Source organism: Monodelphis domestica, chromosome 1 (genome assembly GCF_027887165.1).
Source record: "Monodelphis domestica isolate mMonDom1 chromosome 1, mMonDom1.pri, whole genome shotgun sequence".
Classification (NCBI taxonomy): domain Eukaryota; kingdom Metazoa; phylum Chordata; class Mammalia; order Didelphimorphia; family Didelphidae; genus Monodelphis; species Monodelphis domestica.
In genome coordinates, this window is record NC_077227.1 from 303,894,634 (window position 1) to 303,915,402 (window position 20,769).

Genomic DNA, 20,769 nt, shown 5'->3' on the forward strand with positions numbered 1-20,769 from the left:
ACTCAGAAGCTTGGAACACTTTTGTTGTCTTGAATCATTTCCTGCCCAGAAGAGCTCTCCGGGAACCTTGTTGGTTAGCCACACGGGGGCGACAGAGGCACAGAAATACTCCTAGGTCTGTAGCATTTAGAGCTTTAGAAGATCTCAAAAATTCTGACCAGATCAGCAAAATTAGGCTGGTGGAGCAATTTATCCAAGATCATGTCATAAATAACAGAGCTGGAACGTGAACTCGGGTCTTTTGACTCCAAATCCAGGGTTCTTTCCACGTCAAGAGGTTTCCTCTGAAACCCCGCCCCCCTCCTGTGGCTGCCTCTCCCCTAGAAGGGTCCTAGATCCCCCAGCAAGCTCATGGCTGGACTGTTCCTTGGGATGATCAAGGCGACTTCATACCCTCTACATTGGGGCATTAGAGTCAAAGATGGCAAGGCTGGGAGGTGCTGGTGGGGGGAACTTCTCCAGGCTCTAATCTACTCCTTGGGGTGTTCATCACAGAGTCCTGGGAGCAGGGGCATAACTAGGAATTCTAGATAATGGGCAAGTTGAGTTGTGCGGAAGTGGGGAAGATTGGAGAGACCTCCAGACTCATCGAGAGATCCTGAGACACCAGTCCAGAGATGAGATGCAGAATCCCTGTTCCATGGGCCAGAGGCCTCAGGATACACTGCTGGGGAGGCTATTGGCAGAGGGGGCTGGAGGAAGTTCACCCAGGATGTAAAATGACCTCAGGATCCCTATCTCATCCAGCAACCCTCAACAGTGCTGGATCCCTATGAAAGATGTTTGGGGGTTCCCAAACCCAATATCATCAGCAGAAGATAGTCTGGTCCAGTTGAATGCTATCATATGAGAGAGAGTTTGACTTATGCCCCTGAGCCATGACCAGTTCCCAATCCCTAACCTCCTATGAACTAGGAAGAGGCATAAGTAACTGCTGAGAAAGGGGTGATAGGACCCTGGTGGTAGTGGCTTCATGAAGGAGCAGAGACAATCCTGTTGCATAATGATGATAAAAGATCATGAGGAAAGCAAAAAGTGAGATGCAAGACTCATTACAGAGAGGAAACATGCAGTCCCCTGGGCAAAACTCTTATCTTTTATAACAGTTATTTATTTATTTAAACTCTTAGCTTCCATCTTAGAATCAATACTGGGTATTGGTTCCAAGGCAGAAGAGTGGTAAGGACTAGGCAGTGGGGGTTAAGTGACTTGCCCAGGGTCACCCAGCTAGGAGTTGTCAGAGGCCAGATTTGAACCCATCTCTAGGCCTAGCTCTCAATCCACTGAGCCACCCAGCTGCCTCCTCTTATAACAGTTATAGCATTTATCTCATAACACTGGTTATGAGAAGGTAAAGGTCACTTTGGGGTGCTAGCCAGAAGATTGAGGCCCAGAGATAGGTATTACCTCCTATAATAATTGGTAACTGGATCCATTGCTGACCTCCATATGTCCAGTGCCATGTTCATTCTCATTTTAGGGGAAACGGGAGAAGGCGAGTCTCTTGTATTGGGGAGCTCATCTCAGGGACTTACATATCTGTAAGTTCCAGGTCTCATTTTCTAGCAAAGACTCATTCCCAGCACACCCTTATTCTTAGGAACCTTTCCAACTCAACACAATTTAAATCTTAGTAATTATAAGCTCCCAGCACAAAGTTCCCCTGACCACAAATTGAGGCTCATTTCCCAGCACACCCTATTGCTTAACATATCCTAATATCTAGTACAGTTTCAATCCCAGTAATCTGTATACTCGACACACCTTTACTTCCAACATTATCCCACACAAACTTACAGAACAGCCTAACACCCAGCATATCACACCTACTATGACCTCACAATTCAGCCTTTTAGTAAGAACCTAATTTATCACTGAAGTTATAAAGATGAACAATTCCTGTTACCAAGAATCTTATTTTTACACAATATAAACTGGACTATAATAAATGCAAAGGAAAGGTTCAGACTGAGCAATGGGAAAATTTGAGAATGCAGAAAAAATTTTCATCTGAGTAGAATCAGGGAATGGTTCAGAGAGGAAAAGAAGAGTGACTTCAATAGATTTTCTCCACAACTCATCTGTGAAGTAAATTTGAGATCTATTGCATCCCTAGTTAATCTTTCGTAGTCCTCTTTTTTTTTTTTATGATTTTCACCACTGTTTCAGTCAGAACTTAGGCATTCTAAGACACAGAGCTGCAAATTCTAAGGCTGTTTTTGGGATCTCTACCTCTATTGTTCATGAAAGACTACCACTAGGACCTTTTCTGAGAAAAGGAGAAAAAAATACTCCTCACCCCGAAGTGTACCTCTTTTACATCGCTTGGGACCCACTTTGAACAGAGAAGCTACTTTGACCAAATTTTGTATGACTACTAAAATCATTATTGGGTTGGTGGGGAGAAAAATAGTAGTTTTGTCCCATAGAGTCATGGGAAGGTCAAAATTGGTTTATTCAATTACAGAGTAATATTCAATGTGTTATCTAGCCAATTTATGTAAGAAGACCACCTGAGCAGTTAAACTATAGGTTAACAATAAACAAACCCACCACCAAGTTAGTATATATATCCTTGGACCATGAACTCAGCCAGGCTGTGCTTCAGGAGAATAGATTTTTAGTAGAATATCAGCTCCTTGAAGACAGGGAATGTGTTCATTTTTTCCCCTTGAGTTCCCAGTGTCTTGCGCAATTCTTTGTGCATGATGATTAATAAATGTTTACTTGAATGAGTGAAGTGGGAGGCAGAGAATAGTACTGAAAAGTAGGTCCCATATTTAAGAGTGAGCTAGGGCTGTTAATTAGTGCTGGGTTCAGACCTAAAAAGAGTTAAAAAAACAAACAAAAAATCTTAAGATTTGCTGTTGTTCATTCACTTTCCTAGTTATGGGAATTTCATTCTAGCTCTTTTTCCATTACTTTTATTTGTTTCATAGTTCAATGCTGAACTATAGATAACAAAATAATTTTAAAAAGTTGTATTGAGGAAAAAAATAAAAAAAGTTAGGACTAATCATTACAGTGGTCACCAGAAGAGGACAACAGATGATGGAGAGAAGTTGGAGCTGCCCAATTCTTATTTTGCTTTTCTTTCTATAACAAGTATGATCTATAACATCTATAACAAGATCTGTTTTTTCAAGACTGAACAAAAATGTATAATAGGAAATCGACATCTCAGTAGCAACTTAGTCAAGGAATATTTAGCTTCTTTAGATAACTTCAAGTCTCTAGGTCAAGATAAACAACATAGAATTCAGAAGTAATTAGTATGTGTGATCAATGATCTTTGAAAAGTTATAGAGGAGATATGTAAAAAAAGTTGGCAACTTCTTCATATTCAAAATATGTTAGATTGCTAGTAAACCTGCCAATAAATTTGACTTTGATTCCTATAAAAATTTTAGGAAGTATTATAAAAAAATAAATAGTAAACATTGTAGGTAGTGATCACATGGCTTCATTATTGACCAATCAGTCAAACTAGCCATAAAAAAGTAACTTTTTTTCCCAACTGGGCTACTAGACTGGTTGATTGGGTTATACTACAGATTTAATTTACTGAAGTTTTAACAAAAGCCTTTGACAGAATTTCTCATTCTATTCATGTGAGAAGATGGAAACATATGCACTTAGAGTAAAGTTGCCAGGTAGATTTAGGTGGATTTGGAACAGGTCAGATGGTCTGACTCCCCAAATAGTTATCTACAGCTAATTGTCAACTTTTCATAGGATCATAAACCTAAGAGCTGGGAAGACCCTCAAAGGATAGCGAATTCTATTTTATAGGTGAAGAAACCGAAGCTTGGGGAACTTAATTGATTTGCTCAAGGTCATACAGCAAATAAGCATCTGAAGGTTCTGCAAGTGAACCATGGATCTGTGCTATTCCTATTTAATATTTTCAATCAATAATTGGGATAAAGGCACAAAATTGTCAAATTTGCACATGACACAAGCCTGAAAGGAATACTAATTTGCTGGATGCCAGATTTAGGATTCATAAAGATCTTGATAGGCTAAAGCATTTTATATAATATAACAGGTTCAAATATAATAGAGATAAATATGAAGCCTTATACTTGGGTTAAAAAAATCAGCTGCACCAGAAAATGATAAGGGATGCATGGCAAGACAGTTCATAATGCCCAGATCTAAGGAAGAAATAGTCCTGACATTACTAAATTGGAAAATGTGCAGAAAGTGATTAGGATGATGAAAGAACTGGAAAATATGATATACAAGGACTTTAAAAGAATTAGGAAGGAAGGTGAAGACAAGTGTGTATGGGGGGTTTGAAGGGAAAAAGTGATCACTGTTGTCAAGAATCTGAAGGGTTGTAATATGTAATAATAAATTTGTATGACTTGGGCCAGAGAATAGAACTATAAATATTTGAGTTGAAGTTGCAGAGAAAGTTGTAAGTCTGATATAAGAGAAAACTTATTAGTGACTAGAGCTCTCCAGAGGTTGAGTAGTAGTAGCTTCCCCTTCCAAGTAAAGGCTAAATGACCACTTATTAAATAGGTTAAAAAGAGAATCCTTTTTCAGGTAGGGTTTGAACTAGGTAGCCTCTGAGGTTTCTTTTGAGTCTATGACTGACCTGGGTCTTGGAGTCAGGAAGTTCACAATCTCGGGGGAAGACATGAGAAGAATATATTTAGTCCTTGTCCTCATGGAGCTAACAACAATTTGGAATAAGACAGAATATGTATACAAAAACCAGAAATCAGCACAAAATACCAAGTGATTTTTGGATTATGTGGTTCCGACTCAGTACTCATAGAAACATCTATATCTATATCTATAACCTCTCTCTCTCTCTCTCCCTCTCTCCCTCTCATCTATCTATCTATCTATCTATCTATCTATCTATCTATCTATCTATCTTCTATCTATCTATCTATCTATCTATCTATCTATCTATCTATCTATCTATCTATCTATCTATCTGAGACTTCAGAAATCATCTTGTTCAGAATGCTCATTTTATACATGAGAAATCAGAGGTCTAAAGAGGTTCAAGCACATACAGAAAGGGGCAGAGGAGGGTCACTGAAATGGCACAGAAAAGGAAGTGTCTCCCAGAGGAGGACTCACTTAATGTGGCTATGAAGGATTGGGAAAAATGATTTGGGAGTGAGTCTGAGTGGAAAGAATAGTATGAACAAAGGTATGAAAATAGGAATGTGAAGAAGGGATGTGAGACTAGATGAGCTTAAGGGGATTTGAAGGAGTACAAAATAGGAGATAAATAATGATGACAATATGTGAAAAAAGCCCAGAATCTGCATTATGTGTGACCTCCATGAGTCCCTTGGCCCTTTGGCTATAAAATGGGTGATTTGGATAAATGATTTTGTTCCTTCTTGCTCTTTTTTTTTTGTTCCTGTTTCTACCCTCTGGTTTTAAGGGAAACAAATCAAATCCTGAGTACATGTGGCAGGCACAAAAATCTTTGAAGATAGCTATCATGGCCCTCTTGAGTCTGCTTCTCCAGAGTCAAGTTCTCTGGTTCCTTCAACTGCTTCTTGTTTGGCACCATCTGTGGGCCCAATGCTCTAAATCTATGATTTTGGGAGTCTGAATGAATCCAATGACTAGTGATGTACTGTATTGTTTTCTGTTACTTGGGGCCCCTTTTTGTTCATTCTTTAGCTTCTTCATCTGCAAAATGATAGTATTGTACTACAGAAGGTTCTTTTCAGTTCTAAAATCTTTGCTCCAAATTGTGTTTTGAATTAACCACAAAGGTCTAAGGAATTTGTATATTAATTCCAAAGGCAAGAGGTAATCACTAAAGGTTTCTCAGCAGGAATGCAATATTGAATCATGTCTCTACATGCATTAGGAAAATTATGTTGACAACTATGTGAAGGAAAGACTGGAGGTATGGAGACCAGTTTAGGAAGCCATTGCAATAGTTGAGGTAAGAAACATTTTCCTCATAACATCCAGAAAGGTAGATAATCCAAGGAATATTACCACCATCTTGTAAATTAAGGAACTGGGATTGTGACTTGCCTAGGATCATACATCTAGTTAAGTAACAGCACCAGTACTTGACATTTTGGGCCTCTACCCTACTTTTCCAATTTTATTTCACACTGCATTCTTCTGATATCCTTTGCTCTGATCAGTATTCAGGACTTGCTATTTTCTGAATCCTGTCTCTATTTGTTAAGTCTGTTCCCTTAATATGGTATCTATCAGTTAAATTCAGTAAGCATTTATTGAGCTCCTATTATGTGTGAAGATTGTGCTAGGCACTGAGAAAATTGGAACAATTTCTATCCTCAAGGAACTTACATTCTGCTTTTCTGGAAATCCTGAATATTATTCAAGGTCCAACTCAGAATCAACTCTTTCCTATATGAAACCTTCTCTTATCCCCCACCTGAATGGGAGTGTCTTGTCTTTGGCTTTCCCTAGGATCTGGATAAGGAATGGACATATCTTTTATTAACTTTGGGTGAATCCTTCTTGGAAATGGCAGAAAATGACTCATAGCATCTTGAAGCTTCTTGATTGCATACAATCAGAGAATATTTGCTAAATGATCCAATGAAATGATCCAGGCCTAGTGTCCAAACGAAGACTTTTTCCTTAGACTAGGGGAACATAGGTTTCTCTCATACCTGCCTCCCCCACAACTTCCCCACTTAGGGGCCCCACCTGCCATCCTACCCCATCCCCCATGTAAATTCCCCAGGTGGCCCTGTGGGTGAATTGGGACTTTCCATCCTCTACTTCCACCTGCAGAAGTTTCTGTTCTCAGAATTTTTAGAAACAGATTTGCAAACCCTTAGTGAAATTCTTACCACTGGGCTGCCCATGTGACCTTGTTTGTTTGCTGATTCTGAGCTGTGAGATGGGGGAGGCAGGAGTGTGTCATAGTGGGGGGAGGTGTAGAGATTTGGGGGGCAATAAGGAACTTTTGTTGAAGTGTATTGGTGGGAATCCCAGGTCAAATTTTAGGGAGAGTCTGGACTTTGCAAGGGTTGGGAGCACGTATGTAGGGAGTATGTTAGGAGATTCATAAGAAGTAAGAGGAGTTGAGGGATTTCAATTTAGGTTATATTCATTATCTTTTTGGTTCCAGTCAATCTGGATCCCAAGGCTGGATGGTTGTCCTCATAGCTTTACCACTGACCATGTCAACTTGGGTTTTGTAGGCAATGGGCCTTTTAGCAGTTAAGTTCAGAGAAATGTCAGGGGATAACTGTAAAAAAATATCCTAGGTAGGAGGGGGCTGCAGTTAACAACTAAGCTTTAGATCCACTCACCCTAAGTAGAGTAACCAAATTATAGAGCTGCTGGGGATAGAGGTGGATTTTGTCTTTTAGGACATTAAACCAGGACCAGTACTTCTTTCCTAGGCCCAGGAGTATAAATTTCACCCCTATTTTGTTAAAACAGAAATATCCCTTACATGGAAGGAACTCTAATGGAACTCAGAGACCATTTACTTTAACCCATGAATGAATTTCATAAATATAAAATGATCTCCTATAAGATATACTGGGTAGGTGGGCATCCAGCTTAAAAACTTTCAGTTGAAGGGGCAATGTGAGGCAACCTATTCCACTTCTGGACAGCTCTAATCTTTAGAAAGATTTTCTGGGCTTTGGGCTTGAACCTGTTTCTCTGCAACTTCCACATTGCTCCTAGTTTTACTCTTCTTGGCTCTGAAGTCAAGCACCATATAATAATACTTTAAAAACTTGGAGGCTTCTCATAATATACCTAGTACCTTCAACTTAACTTCATATGACATACACTGCAAATTCCTTCACCATCTTGTTTGTCTTCTTCTGTAAACTGGCAAACTTACCTATGTTATTCCTAAAATGTGATATGGAATGCAATACCCTAGAACAGAGAAGAATTTGGTGAAACTAACACTTCCTTATTCTTGGAATACCATGCTTCTCAGTGCAGCCTGGACTTATATTAGCTTTCTTGGTCCACTTTCCAACTGCCATGGATGGTCAGGTTAAGCCAAAGGGTCCCAGGAGCAGCAGTGCCCTGCTGTACTTCTCACTGACCCTGCTTTTAGGCTGCCCCAGAAGCTGTCCCCTAGGGGAGCAATTCTTGAGGAGATTTGGCAGATGCTGCAGCCTTCATCTTCTCATCAGGAATAGCTAAAGAAGGCCACACCAAAAAAAAATTCTTGATACTAAAGTTATCAAATGTTTCAATGTCAGAAATAGATATGATTTTATTAATGGAAATGTCACTAAAGGAGATGAATTACCATTTATTCCTCTTGCTCCTACCCTAAGGACCATTGGGTCTTTTCATTTAACTTGTAGCTGTATCATCTCCCCCATTAGAATGTGAGCTCCTTGAGAGCAGTAACTGTCTTTTTTATCTATATTTCCAGCACTTAGCAAAATGCTTTGTAAACAGTAAGTATTTAATTAATATTTTTTCATTCATTCATTCATTTATATTACACTGTTGACTTATTGATCATTCAGTCTGTTAAAACTCCCATCTTTTTCAAGATGAACTGTTTTCTAGACATACTTGCCACATTTTTACAATAATGTGATGATGCTTACCAGGTTGGAGAAGCCTGAACAAGCTTGGGGTCCAATACTTGGCTAAGAACCCCCAATACATCAATAAGTTGGTATCTGGTTTATCAATTGGTTTCTTGTGAGTTTAGGTAATGTCAAGTTTTCAGGATCTACTCACATTACTACTCTCCCCAACTGACAAAATCAAATTTCTGAGCCTCTAAAACCAACTTGACTACCTACACTTTTTTTTGAAGTAACAAAATCCTCATTTTACTGAGCTTTGTGTCTGGGTCCCTTCAGGTTGTGAACATCCTAAATATTGGACCTTTTCCACCCTGTGAAAGCCAGATCTCACTGTATTCCCTTTTTCTTTTATCTTCTCTGGGTCCAGTTGAAGAACTGTGAGTCAGAAATTCCTCTGTCCTTTCCCCTTTCCCAACCCCTCTGCTCTTCAGTTTAATTTAATTCAATTCATTTAAACTCATTAATTCAAACCATATGAATTCATCTCCATTTAGTTTAATCCAGTAAGGATTTATTGTGCCTCTCCTTCCTAAACTTTCCCACCCTTCCAAGCTGGAATAGATGCCAAGGAGACAGAAGGGCTACCAAAAGACCATCTAAACCATTTAGGTATTGCATTTTGAGGTCTTATATGCAGAGTCTTTTAAGGAGCTGGAGAGATCAGCCATTGGAACTTTTACCTGTTGATACAAATGTTGAGTTTGTCATAATTATTATAGAAGAGCAATTATTTACTGCTATACATAAAGTCTCTCTTATAATAGCAACTTTGTGGGATAGATAAAATCAGGTCCAAACTCATTCTCTGTGATAGCATCATAGAACACCAGATCTGGAAAGAATTTTCTAGGTCATTTTTACATGGAAGGAGACAGAACTGGAAAAAAGGGAAAGAACTCACTCAGGCTATATAGCTAGTAAATGACAGGGTGAGGACTTGACCTTTGATATTCTGATTCCTGGTCTTCCCTCTACACCCCTACCTAATGAAATAAGAATTAAGTTTGTCAGAATTATTCTAAAAGTGTAATTATTGTCAACTGTATATAAAAGTCCATTCTGGAACAACAAAGTTATGAGACAGATAAGATAGAGTGAAAATTCAATCTGTTCTTTGAAGACTCAGATTTGTGGAACTCTTTAGCTACTTAGTTTGTAAATTTTTCAGGACTTTTAACTACAGTCCTTGGCTATGTTTTTTGATGTTGTTTCTGTCTTGGTAGAGGAACTATGGCTCAGTTCCTGGGAGGGGGCCTGGAAGCACTCACTAAGCAAAGAGGACAGGGAAGCTATAGCACTACATCCTAGGATTTGGAGTATATTTTGAGGTCCATGAGGGGAAGGACTCAGTTTTATCTGACCCTTCTTTGTCCCCAGTGCACAGGACTCTGTACACAGTAGGTGCAGAATCATTACTTGCTTTCTTTATGGTAGAATATTACATGAGGAGGCTGGGTCAGAGAGGGGTAGAAATGAAAAGATATGAAGAGTCCAGTAAATAGAGAGAAATGAATTGACTTCTGGTGTGAGATAGAAAGGAACTCACTTCTTTCTCTTGCAGTTGGTCTGTTGGGGACAGTTCCTGCCTATATTATGGCTAAAGAGAAGACCCTATTTTACAAGAAGGTCATTATCAAAATTGCTTCTCTGATAGTAGCATCAGGGTCCTTGCCTCTGCTTTAACCAGGGAGGCTTTTCCCCATCTTCCTCAACATATAGCTTGATTAAAAACTTAAGAAAAATATAACATGGTAGTTACAACATTACCTATCATTGTCTTCTTTTCTTCACCATACCAAAAAAAAACCCTGTCATTTAAAAAAAATAAATGAATAAATATAATCACACAAAACAAATCCATATATTGGTCATGTCTGAAAATATATGCCTCATTCTGACCAGGATCACTTGCCAAGAGATGGGAAGCATGATTCATCATGAATTTTCTGGAGTCATGACTGGTCATTGTTTTGATCATAGTTCTCAATCTTTCACAGTTGTTTTGTTTAATAGTGTTGTAATCATTATATATTTCCTTGGTTTGACTTCATTCTATATCATCTTAACCTAAGTCCTTCCAGTTTTTTTCTGGATCCATCCCTTTAATTATCCTCTTGGGGCACAATAATGTTATGTTACGTTCACATTCATGTACTGTCTCTCCCTCTTTATAATTCTTTATAATGTCTTTAGATGTATATGTAGAAACTCATGCTGGCTTCCCCGTCAGGATTCCTCTCCTTGCCTCTGGTTTCTGAGTTTGCTTGAGGTTCCAATGGCTTCCCTACTGAAATTCTTCTACCATCCTCCACCAGTACTTTATGCTCAATTCTAAACTGAATATAGGAGCTTACTTCTGTTTCTTTTCAGTTTTCATTAACATTGGTGTTCTGGATCCATTTTCAGATTTTTTTTTGATCATGTGGGGGGAACTTGGCTTCTCTGTGACTTTTCATTTTATCTTAACTGGAAGTTCTAAAAGGAATAAATTACAGTCCATGATAGCCCTTCAAATATTTGAGAAGAGTGATCACGTTTCTTTGCAGTCTTCTTTACTTCAGATTAAATACCCTTGGTTTCTTCTATCTACTTGAGCCTGTAGAGAGATCACTAAGTCCTCTTTCTGAATTGATTTTTTACTTTCGGTGTATCTTTGAATATCTGAGCTCAGTTTTTTCACTGGTAAAATGGGAATAATAATTAGCTATGCCACCTATCTTATATAGTTCCTTTTGAGAAAGTATTATCTAAACACTCCAAAACTAACAATAAAGGGCTCTATTATAACTATAAGCAAATATTATTATTTTTTGTAATCTGTAATTTTTATCTTGATTGCCTTCCTTTAAATACTATCTGGTGTGTTTATACTAGAGAATTATAAAGTCTAATCTTCTTGAAAGACCTGCATTTGACATTTTGAAAGTCTATTTTGTGGAGAGACGGGATATATTTTGATTGACCGTAGTGGCAAGAACTAGGAACAATGGAAAGGAAGATACAGGAAGGCAGATTTCAATTTGAAGTAATGAAAATCTTCTGAGTATTTAAAACTGTTCAAAATCTTGTTGGCTTGTACTACTTTGCTTGGTGAGAAGAGTTCCCCATTAGTGGAGCTCTTCAAGGAAGAGATTTTTTTTGTCAAGATATCGTAGGAGGGATCTTTGCTCAGTTACAAGTTAGATTTTGATTCTATGAGAAGCTAGGAGCATAGAAATCCTGGAAACTCCAGCTAGAACTCAGTATACCAAAATCAAGGACAGATTCTAAGAATCTAGGAGTCTCAAAACATATTAGCCTAAGAACCTGTTATCTGAAACATTGTAACTAAAAAGTATAAAGAACACAAAATCTAGAAATCTAGCTTCTCAGATCCAAGGAGCCAAGGACACAGGAGCCCAAGGAGCCAGGAACCTCAGATTTCTAATACTCATAGAACTCAGAGAACAGGATCCAGATTCAGTTACCTAGGAACTTAGGAGCCAAAAAACCATAAAATTACAACTCAGGAATCTAAGATCCCCCAAACATAGAAACCCAGGACACTAGAAAGCCTAAAATATAGAAGACTAGGAACTTCAAACCCAGGAATCCAGGAACTCGAGACTGTGGGGAACTCAGTAAGCAAGAAGTTCAGGAATCTTCAAACTCAGATTCTTAGTTCCTCAAAGAGCCCCCAAATCTAAAGCCCAGAAGACCTAGAAGGCCTAAAACCAAAGGATCTGGGAATCTAGTAGCCTCTTAATCCATGTGTACTTAAAAGCCTAGGTACCCAGACAGTAGAAACCGAGATCCTAAAACTCAGGAATTCAAGATAACACAACCATATAACCTTATAAAACTTATAAACTCTGGATTCACAAACCCAGAACCCAGGAATAGAGAAGTAAGCAATATATTTGAATGTAGATTGTAGACTTTAATAGCTCCCTTAAGGATATATATTTTTGTTTTTATATACTAAGTGTCTGGCAGTGGCATTCAGCAGTCAGTTAATAAATGCCTTCTGATTTGAACTGAATTGAAGTCAGATTCCTGGATGGAATCTGAGCTCTGACATTTGCTAGCTTCAATATCTTGGACTGAAAAAAATCACTTCCTCTTTATATGTGTCAGTATAAAATGGGGTTATTAATACTTGCACTACCCACCTCACATGGCTGTTGTATGTGAAAATGCTTTATAAAGTTTAAGTGGAAATGTGAGATTTTCAACAAACATTTATTAAGTACCTGAAGGTATTAAGTCTTTCTCACCTTAGAGAAACAAAGGCTAAAGCAAAATAGTGACTGCCTTTAAGGAGCTTATATTCTCTTGAGGGAACCTCCCCCTCATGTTCTCTAGAAGTAAAATGAGATTGTCAGACTTAGCTATCTTTGAAGTTCCTTCCAGTCCTTAAGTTGCTGACTTTTTGCTCTGGAAGAGCCATAGAGAGAGATGAAGCTGAATGAAACTTGCTCCCTGAATGTCAGTCCCATAACTCTTTTAGCTCTACTTCTTCAGCATATGCCTTTCTCCCTGGTTCTGTAATAGGTGAGTCTTTGGGACCACAAAAAAGGCTGATCACAGAATTATTAATTTTTAGAGTATCTAGTACAAAATTGATCCTTCTATAACAACCTCAATAGACTTCTGCTTGAATACTTAACAAAGAAGAGTTAAGAAGAGTACCCCACCATCCCTCCATATCCCCAGGCAGCCCTGTTTATTTCTTAACAACCATTAGGAAGCTTTTTCACTTTTCCATACATTGAACTTGAATCTGTCTCTCTTCAACAGTCACTGCTACTAGTCCTGTCATCTGGGGGCAAAGTAGAACTAAATCTAATCTTTTTTTTTTTTTAACCAGACAACCTACTTAAAGAAAACCACTTCATCACACTGTCTTCTTTTCTTTAAGCTAACCATCTCCAGTTCCTGAAAATAATCTTATGGCATGATGTCCATGTCTTTCATCATCTTGGTCACCCTATTCTGGACAGGCTCCATTTTGTCTATGTCTTTCCTAAAATGTGATAGTCAAAATTGAACATTACTTAAATCGTAACTTGATCAGGGTAGAGAGAGCAAAACTATTTCCTCATTTGGATTCAGTGACTCAAAATCCAAACATTTACTAGAGGATAACATTAATGCTTTTATTTGCAAAGTCACTATTGACTCTTATTGATTTTGTAGCCCATTAAAGGACTCAGAGGAAAGCCCCAAAGCCATCCTGCTTCATGTAGGAAAGTCACAAGAGCCACTCTCCAGCTCAATTTGTGATCTGGTCTGATCAGGTTCCCTAGCATGCTGGCATAATTGGTTCTACCTCCTTTCCAAGGGCCTAGGGGATTCCTATTACCTGGGCCTTTCTTTCTGTGGCAAATCAATCAGAATTGTAGCTGAGAGAATGTAGTATCCTCTAAAGTTGAGGGACTTCAAGATAATCTATGGGTATATATTGTTGACTTGCAGGTTGGCCTGGGTAATATTGTTTGCACTTTATTTTTAGTTTTTTATTTAATATTAAATTAAACTAATTTAGAATATTTTTCCATGATTCCAAGATTCATATTCTTTTCCTCCCCTCCCTCCACCCCTCTCCCCTAGCCAATGCACAATTTCACTGGGTTTTACATGTGTCATTGAACAAGACCCATTTTCATATTATTGGTATTAATTGCACTAGGGTGATCATTTAGAGTCTATATCCCCAATCATATCCCCATCAACCCATGTAACCAAGCAGCTGTTTTTCTTCTGTGTTTCTACTCCCACAGTTCTTTCTCTTTCTGGATGTGGATAGTGTTCTTTCTAATAAGTCCCTCAGAATTGTCCTGGATCATTGCATTGCTGCTAGTAGAGAAGTCCATTCCATTTGATTGTGCCACAGTATATCAATCTCTGTGTACAATGTTTTGCTTGCACTTTAAACCCATTTCCTTCTATTCCCCCCATCCTCTTTTACTCCTTTCTGACTGACTTCTCTCAAGTCCATTTCCCTCTCTAGGCCCATTTGCAAATGAGAGATAATCTCCAAGGTTCTAGGTATTTCAGATCTAAATCTTATGATCCTATGATTTTTTCCCCACATCTCTGGTTCCTTTCTCCTCTGCCACAATTTCCCCCAACCTCTCATTATTCCATTCTCATTTCAAAATAATTTTGAGTCAGGATCCAACCATGTGGGGTCAGAAGACTGAGGGGAAGAAAATTTACTTGGAAGACTATCAATGACCTCTAATAGTTCCTAGCTTAGGAAGTTGATAAGAAAGACAAAAACCACCTCAGAGTCAGATTGACTTGATGGAGCTCAAAGTTTCATAACAGGATGTGGACTCATGACCAGGGTCTCTGTCAAACAACAGCCTTGTGGTGTGGGTGGATAAGACACACACAGACAGGCCTAGGGGCAGAAAAGTGTGACAGAGACAAATATACACTCTGCTAAAGGTGCTCCTAGCCTGGTCCCCTCCCTAGTCCTTGTCCTAGAGGGGAAAAAAGAACTTGAAGAAATTTAACAACATTAATATCTGAAGGGATGTTTATTAGGTCCCCCAGTGGGAAATGAAATTAGAATGGCAGAGCTGAAAGTATTCTTGAGAACATTAATGGAACCCCCTAATTTTACAGATGAGAAAACTGAGAGGGAAAATAATTTAAGGTCACATAGATAGTAAGGGACAGGACTTGGACCCAAATCCCCTGGTTGCCCAACTTGGGACTTGAGACTTCTTTTAGCATAAACAAATTCAAAGGCTGATAGAATAATAGTGTATTTGTTACATATTTTGTAAACATTAGATAAAATTCAAAATGACAATGCTTGGCATGCACACACACATTTTATAACCCTTAACCTTCCATCTTAGAATCAAACTGTTTATTATTTCTAGGGCAGAAGGGTGGTAAGGGCTAGGCAATGGGGGTCAAGTGACTTGCCCAGGGTCACACAACTAGGAAATATCTGAGGCCAGATTTGAACCTAGGACCTTCTGGCTCTGGGCCTGGCTCTCAATCCACTGAGCCACCCAGCTATCCCCTTGGGGCATATACTGATTCATGAAATCCATGGCTTTGGACCTCAGATGTGGAAGCATAGCATTATATCCATGTTTCTGGGAAATGGGGCTTTTCTTTCCTCCATGTGGGATTCAGTCTCTGGATTCCCATCAAACATTGGTCATAAAATACATTTCTGGTGTTGCCCTTATGTTATTTAACTTTTTATAAAATATGAATCTTTTCTCTATACATAGTGTGCCAGCTGCTCAAGTCAGGGCCCAAATCTTCTCCTCCCCTCATTTCTCTTCAGCAATACTGAACATAGAGCTGGATCCAGAGAAGGGATAATATTTGGACAAGTAGGACATATTCTGGATTCTAGGTTGGGATTCAAACAATGTCCAGAGATCTGGATTCTCATCCTAGCTATCCCATAAACTTGCTATGTGGCCTTGAATTACATTATTTGCTTAACCTTCAATTTTCCCATCTGTAAAATGGTGGTAAATTTATACTCTGCAACTCAAAAGGCTGTTGGAAGGATCTAATATGGTAGCATAATGAATTTGAAACATTTTATCAGCAATAAAGCTTTTAGGAATATCATCTGTGGAAGGAGACTCAGGTACTAACTTGGTAGGGTGCCCTTCTTCCACTGTGGATTCGTCTCCTTAGTATCTAGGGAAGTATAGTGTGGCTGGAGAAGTTAATCTTCATATTCATGTAGTTTCTGTGAGACATGGGGCAATAAAATGACACATGGATCGTGTGCCATTTTCTGCTTTATATAAAACTTCAATATCTCCCTATTGCCCATCAAGTTAAATTCAAGTTGTCTTCCAGGCATTTAAGGCCTCCTCCCAAAGCTAGAATCACTCTACTGTTCTAGCCTTATCTCCCTCTATGACCCTCTCTGTGTCTTTTCCTTCTTCGTGCTTTTATTCACCCTGTTCTTTTGTGACTTTGGATTAAGTCCTTATATCTCTCTGGACTTGAGCTTTCTCTAGTAGGAGATGAGTCCCAGTTCATAATTTGGAAAAGGAAGGAGTTTGTCCAGATGCTAGATAACCTTTAAGGTCTCCTACAATTCTAAATTTTAGTTTACTTTGATGATATAAGTGATGATACTTGTATTAGTTGCAGAAAATCATGATTGCAGTTCAGCATAATGAAAACTGAAAAGAGAGCCTACAAATCCTGATGTGTAGTTGCACAACTTCAGGCAAATCATTTAATTTCTCTAAGGTTCAATTTCCTCATTCACAAAATGGGAACAATACTACTTGTAAATACCTATTGTGAGACTCAAATGAGACTTGAATTCAGATTTTACTCTATCTCTTGCTATGTGACTGTGGCCAGGTCACTTAAGATCTGTTTCTTACATTCATCTGTAAAATGAGAGACTTGAACCTTTCCAGCTCCAATCTAGGATCCTATGTGAGATTTTTTCAAATTATAACATATCAGTAATTATTATCAAGACCTGATGTGAATTTGATTCTAGAGTTGACAGGATCAGGTGCTTCAGGGTGGGATCAAATTCTCTCCACTACATTTAGTCTCATTCTCTAGTGTCTATATTTCTGGTTACTATAATTGAAAACTGTATATCAGCCATATGATGTGGTGTCTGGTTTCATATCTCCCTTTTCTTCTTCCTATCCCATTGCTCAATTTCTTCTTCTCCACTCTCTCAGAGTAAATATTCCTAGGGATATAGGTCATCACTCTAGAGAAGAATCCACTTGATAGGAAGCAGGAAGATTGACAAGGTGACCTCCTATAGGGCTCTTGCCTTTAATTTCTTTTCTTTTAAATTTTATTTAAAAAATTTCCATGGTTACATGATTCTTGTTGTCTTTGAACTCCTCCTGGAGTTGACAAGCAATTTCACATATATTATCACTCAAATCCTATTTCCATATTATTCATTTTTTGTAATAGAGTATTCTTTTAAAATCAAAACCCCAAATCATATTCTTATTAAGCAAGTCATAAATCATATGTTTTCTTCTGTATTTCTATGCCCACAGTTCTTTCTCTAGAGGTGGATAGTGTTCTTTCTCATAAGTCCCTTAGAGTTGTCCTAGACCATTGCATTGCTTTTAGTAGCAAAGTCTATTGCATTTGATCATTCCATAATATTTCAGTTACTGTGTACAATGATCTCCTGCTGCTTATTTCACTCTGCATCAGTTCATGGAGGTCTTTCCAGTTCTTATAGAAATCAAGCAGTTCATTCTTATAGCACAATAATATTCCATCACCATCATATACCACAATTAATTCAGCCATTCCCTAAACAAGGGACACCCCTTTCATTTTCCACTTTTTTTGTCACTACAAATAGTGCAGCTATAAATATTTTTGTACAAGAGAACCTTTCTCGTTTTTTTTTAAACTCTTTGGCATACAAACCCAGTAGTGGTATTTCTGGAACAAAGGACATGCATTCTTTTAAAGCTTTTTGGGCATAATTCCAAATTGCCTTCTGGAATGGTTGAATCAATTCACTACTACACCAGTAATTTATTAGTGACCCAATTTTACCACCAACATTTATTATTTTCCCTTACTGTCATATTTTGCCTTTAATTTCTGATATGAATTGTGTAAAGGTAGATAGATGGGAGGAGAGAAGACATTGAGCCTTTGGACATAGTGATCATAGTCAGTCAGTCAACAAATATTTACTTATTAAAAAACACTTACTGTCTATCTTAGAATGGATACTAAGTATTGATTCCAAGGCAGAAGAGTGGAGTTAAGTGACTTGCTTCAGGTAGCCCAACTAGGAAGTATCTGAGGTCAGATTTGAATTCCAAACCTCTTTTCTCTGGTCCTGGCTCTCTATCCATTCAGCCACCTGGCTGCCCCTCCACAAGCACTGATTAAGCACTTTCTAAATAAATTCAAGCAGAAAGATAGCCTGCTATCAGGAATCTTATATTCTAATAGTGAAAAACAGCACATAAAAGAAAGAAGAAAAGGGGCAGGGGAGGAGATGAAAGCACTGGTTTGGGGACATGAAACAGAAACTCTGGAGTTCAGCCTGGAGAAGAATGAAAACATGGCTAACTTGAAAGTCCTGCTTGAATGGAGGCTCTGGGAAGAGTTATCCAGTCAGAAGGAGACATTGCAGGGGTGGAGGGTACTTTCAAAAAGTTTCTAAGACGGATTGAGCTTCCAGGAATTCATAAAAGTACAGAATCTCAGAGAATTGGAAGAAAACATGAGGGACATCTAGTTCAAACCATTCTCTAAAAGGAATTTACTTTTTCAATATTGGGTCATTCTAGTCTTCACTTACTCTCTTATCAGGAATGAGAAGCTCACTCTCCATTAATCAAACATATTCTGTTGATTCTTTTCAACTTCTACTCAATACTGTTCTGCCTTCTGGGTCTAAGCAGAACAATTTAATGTCTTTCAGCTTTGGACTTCCTTCAAATATTTATAGGATTCTTATATTATATTCTTATAGAGCTATAAGAGAACCTTTTATTTGGATTAGAAAATTGAGGACCAGATAAGTAACTTGTCCAAGGTCAGATAGTAAATAGAAGAGCTGAGAGGCAAACCAAGGTACTTTGATTCTTTGTTGTAACTTATTAATTATTCTAGTACATGGGTTTGTTGGGGAAGAGGGCTGAAGCAAATAGCTCAGTGAGGTTTTGAATTATCTGTAAATTTCAATTAGTCCTACTATTTCCTTCAGGTGCTATCATAAAAAAATTGAATCTTCTAGATCCATACCTTAATCTTAAGGGAAATTAGGGATATTTAAGAGACATTATTAAACCTTGTCAAGAGTTCTATGCAGATGATTAAAAGGAGGCAATGGAGTACATATGTGAGAACAAATTTATGACAATGCTATTACAAGATTTCAGTGCACTGTACTTGGAGACAGGGGACCAGGCTTCAACTCCCAAACATGGCATTTACCACCTGGTTTTGTGATCATGGGCAAGTTACTTAATGTCTGAATCTTCTTGAGTTTGTCTATGGAATGATGGACTAAATGGATTTAGTTATTTTCAGCTCAAAAAATTTCACCCTACAATAATGAAAGTGTTTTTAAAAGAAAAAAAAATATATTTTAAAAATTGTATTTAGTCAATTTAGAACATTATTCCTTGGTTACAAGAATCATATTCTTTCCCTCCCTCCCCTCTACCCACTCTTCCAACAATTCCACTGGGTATCATGTATCCTTGATCAGAACCCATTTCCATGTTGTTGATGTTTGCACTAGGATGATCATTTAGAGTCTACACCCCTAACCATATTCCCCTCGACCCATGTAATCAAGCAGTTGTAAAAGAAAAACATTTTTTAAAAATTTAATTTTTATCTTGCCATAATGATTTGTTTTGGTCTTCATTTGAGCAAAACAAGACTACAGGATCCTAAGATCATAATTTTTAACTGGAAAGGAGGTCAGAGGCCCAATCCCTTCCATGTCTTCCTTTTTCAGATATTGATGGCCATATCCTATGGTATGCCTTGCTTGTGACATAATCCTGGACTAAAAGGCTACTCTTAAATTCTTGATGTAACTATGCAAAGAGAGTCTATATTTCTTGAATAGAGATCTTTGCTGATGCCTAAATTTTGACCTTGGGTGAGCAGAATGGAAAAAAAAGTCACTTAGATTTCTGGTTAAAGACTGCTTAAAAAAGAAAAAAAATCATGTTTAAAGAAAGACTGGACCTTGAGAATCAATTATTATAGTATCATTCTGGTTTGAGGCCACACTTAGCTAGAGGATCTGCTCTTTGAAGTTTAGCATATGCACACATAGGCATGAGCAAATTGGAGAACAGGATTGTCTATACCAGGAGTTCCCAACCTAGAGTATGAAAAATTTCTTAAGATGGCATGGGGAATGTTTAGTAAATAATTATATTTTTCTACTGAAATGTTCCACAAGTAGTAGTATTAGTTAAAAAAATGTGTGGATTGGAAAGAGAAAAAAAATTTTTATTGATTACTTCATTATCCTATTTTATTTCTAATGTGCCTATGCATGACGAATTTTAGATTTTATTTCCTTTCATATTAAATAGGAGGTACAGGAAGATTTGCTGTAAGTCAAGAAGGACCTAAAAAGATCAGGAACCTCTGATTTATACATTTGTAGTTAGAGGATTGAGCCAGACCCATAGGGGCTTGTGATAGGAGGTTGAGGAGAGAGGGTCAATAATCAGCTTGAAAAACA